This window comes from Anneissia japonica, unplaced genomic scaffold, assembly GCF_011630105.1.
Source record: "Anneissia japonica isolate Jap-2015-1 unplaced genomic scaffold, ASM1163010v1 scaffold287709_len1912824_cov184, whole genome shotgun sequence".
Classification (NCBI taxonomy): domain Eukaryota; kingdom Metazoa; phylum Echinodermata; class Crinoidea; order Comatulida; family Comatulidae; genus Anneissia; species Anneissia japonica.
The window spans coordinates 471930-474714 of NW_022751466.1; the positions used below are offsets into that span (position 1 = coordinate 471930).

Genomic DNA, 2785 nt, shown 5'->3' on the forward strand with positions numbered 1-2785 from the left:
TCCCTACAAATATAAAACAACAATATGTATATATGTATGTACGTGTGTGTGTAAATAACATTTAAAATATATTTTGATATTTTTTTTTGTATCTACGACCTATAAGCTTTTGTAGCTTAACAATCGCTCCAGTAAAAGTGTGAGTCAGTTGTGTGGAAAAGAGTGCAGGGACTACGAGAGTTATGTAAATCGGTCTATATACAATACATATCTAAACTAAAATAAGTTTTTATTCGGTTGCAGATCCACTCGTGATCTTTGTTATTGTAATCTGTAGTAGCTTTGTATATTCAGTCACGGGATGTTGAGTGGTTTGTGGAGCCATTCATTCATGCAACTTGATCTATGAGCTTAACATTTCGGTGAAGTCTGTGTATTCTCTCGTATGTTAAATTTTGTTTAAAATTGGCAGTTGGTAAAGGTATGCCACCAGCAGACAACTTGAGTCCTAGCTGAAGCAAATGTTTAAACGCTTTTCTGCAAATTTTGTAAGAAGCACTATTCAGAGTGGGCGACGGGGACGTAAAACAACCCGCACTTAAAGAAGTCTGTGCCTACTTCTGTGTATACATACACAAAAGTTACAATTAACAGTAATATTCTTATTCTCAACCGCAGCGGTATAACATTATTCTGGTAAGTTTTTAATTCTACTATTCTCTATTGTTTTGCTTTAATTCTCGAATAGGCACCAACTATCATGCTATGTGCTTCTAAAGTTTTCTGTATAACTCTTAGTTTTCATTTAGTTTCTTATTTCAAATTAAAGTACAGTTTTGTATAGGGTTATACGGAACCGACATACAAACTTCTCTTTCCGGTGGATAAGAATGAATACAGTTGAATTGCTTTAACGGACAGTATTGGGCCCTGTTTAACTATGAATCATAAAAGATGATTGCTCAATGGTTTAACAAGGCTCTGAAAGGCTCAGAAATTCTGTCGAGCTGATCAAGTGATTGACTCACGAGGCTCTTCAACAAAAGCTCATGGTCATTGCTCTACGTATTAAGGTACATTTTTTAATAAAGGAAATAATACGGGTGCGTCATGCTTATTATTTGATTTTGTGTCAAAGGTGTGATAGGTGTATGAGCTTCATGCGATCACTCTGGCTTAGGAAGGCACCGAGTCTTCTTGCGTTTATGATTTAGTATACTAGTCTTTAATTGTGTACCGTATGTATTGTTTATCTCGTATGGCGTATCTTTCGTATGCGAAATCTCCAATATCGAATAAACAAATATGAACCGTCCACTTTGGCTTAATCGCAGATCATATTTGATCCGGGGTTTAACAGTAATTCCAAAGTCTATGAAGTGTGTGTCCTAATTATTCATTCTGACCAATCAAGAGCGTTAATTGAGTATGTTTATTTGGCAACTAAACTCACACCTCCAGTCAAATTTGTCCTTTGAACAACTTAAACTATTATTATCGGGGTAATAATCTCAAGACAGCAAGCGTTAGTAAACACGTTGCTTTTTTTTTTTTAGGTTAGTTAAAATTTGTTTAACAAGATGGAAAAAACAAGTTCTTTCTCTGTCCGTGTAAGTATTTTCATATGTAAATTATATAATTATATTATTATTATTATTATTATTATTATTATTATTATTATTATTATTATTATTATTATTGGTATCGCACATTGTATCAACATCCATTGGAATTACATTTTTCCTGAAGCTTGGTGACAACAAGTCTCCTCAAACTTCAAGTTCTTTCTCTGTTCGTGTAAGTATTTTTACATGTAAATTATATATAATTATAGTATTATTATTACTACTACTACTACTATTATTATTATTATTATTATTATTATTATTATTATTATTATTATTATTATTATTATTATTATTATTATTATTATTATTTATTATTATTTTGCTTCCCCCCCCCCCACTTTTCGGACATCTCTGAATCCGCCCTGAGGCAAGGAATATTGAAATAATGGACTGATGGGTGAAGGTTAAGTAGGAGGGCTCAATGATTAGATGAGGGGCCACTAGCTGTTTAAATAATGGGATAGGTGGTGACTTTTTTTTGTTGCTTAGATCATTTTCCTGCACACTGAAATCAACTATTGTTTTAAATATAATATTTATAATTTAGACTAAATACAAATCTACGTGTTCTTTGATAGAAACCAGCAATCCAATCAGCAAAATCAGCAGTCTTTGCCAGCAATGTATATCATCATTATGGGTCTGGTAGACAGAGACTAAATGTTTTGAATGGTATCAATCTGAGGGTTCCACAAGGAAGCATGTAAGTAACATAGCTACCAACCGTCCCGCATCGTGCAGGACGGTCCCGCATTTTAAAGTGATTTTGGATGAAACACGCATTTTGCAGAAACGCATGCGTTTTTCACAAAATAGGAAAGGTAATAAAATATATATAAAAATGCCCTAAACAATTAAAAGAATTAATTTTTAATCTATATTGTAAAATTCATAACGTTTCTTTAAGACTACAACAGTATTTTAAGATTATTTAATAAATGAATTGATTGAATTATTACGGTTTATATACTTTATTTATTTTTTTTTATTTATTTAAAAACATCTTTAGGCAGGATAACATGTACAGGCGAGATCTTACCGCTGTTTTACAATATGCTCCTGCAAACACATATTACAATAACAACAACAAAAAGTAACCAGCACAGTACAAATAAACAACAGTTAAAACTTTGGTGAAAAACTATCCCCCGCCGGACACCAACCCGGTACTTCTGAGTCAAGGTTTCGGGGCCAGGAATTACGGCTCAAGGTTATGC

General features: G+C 32.9%; 1 long non-coding RNA gene across 1 annotated transcript; it reads left to right on the plus strand.

The window, feature by feature from the left end:
• Positions 1 to 141: 141 nt before the first annotated feature.
• On the plus strand, positions 142 to 2274 carry LOC117121691. The gene is made up of 3 exons (XR_004447615.1): positions 142 to 636; positions 1497 to 1550; positions 2147 to 2274. It is a non-coding gene; the product is annotated as an uncharacterized LOC117121691 (long non-coding RNA).
• The last annotated feature ends 511 nt before the right edge of the window (positions 2275 to 2785 follow it).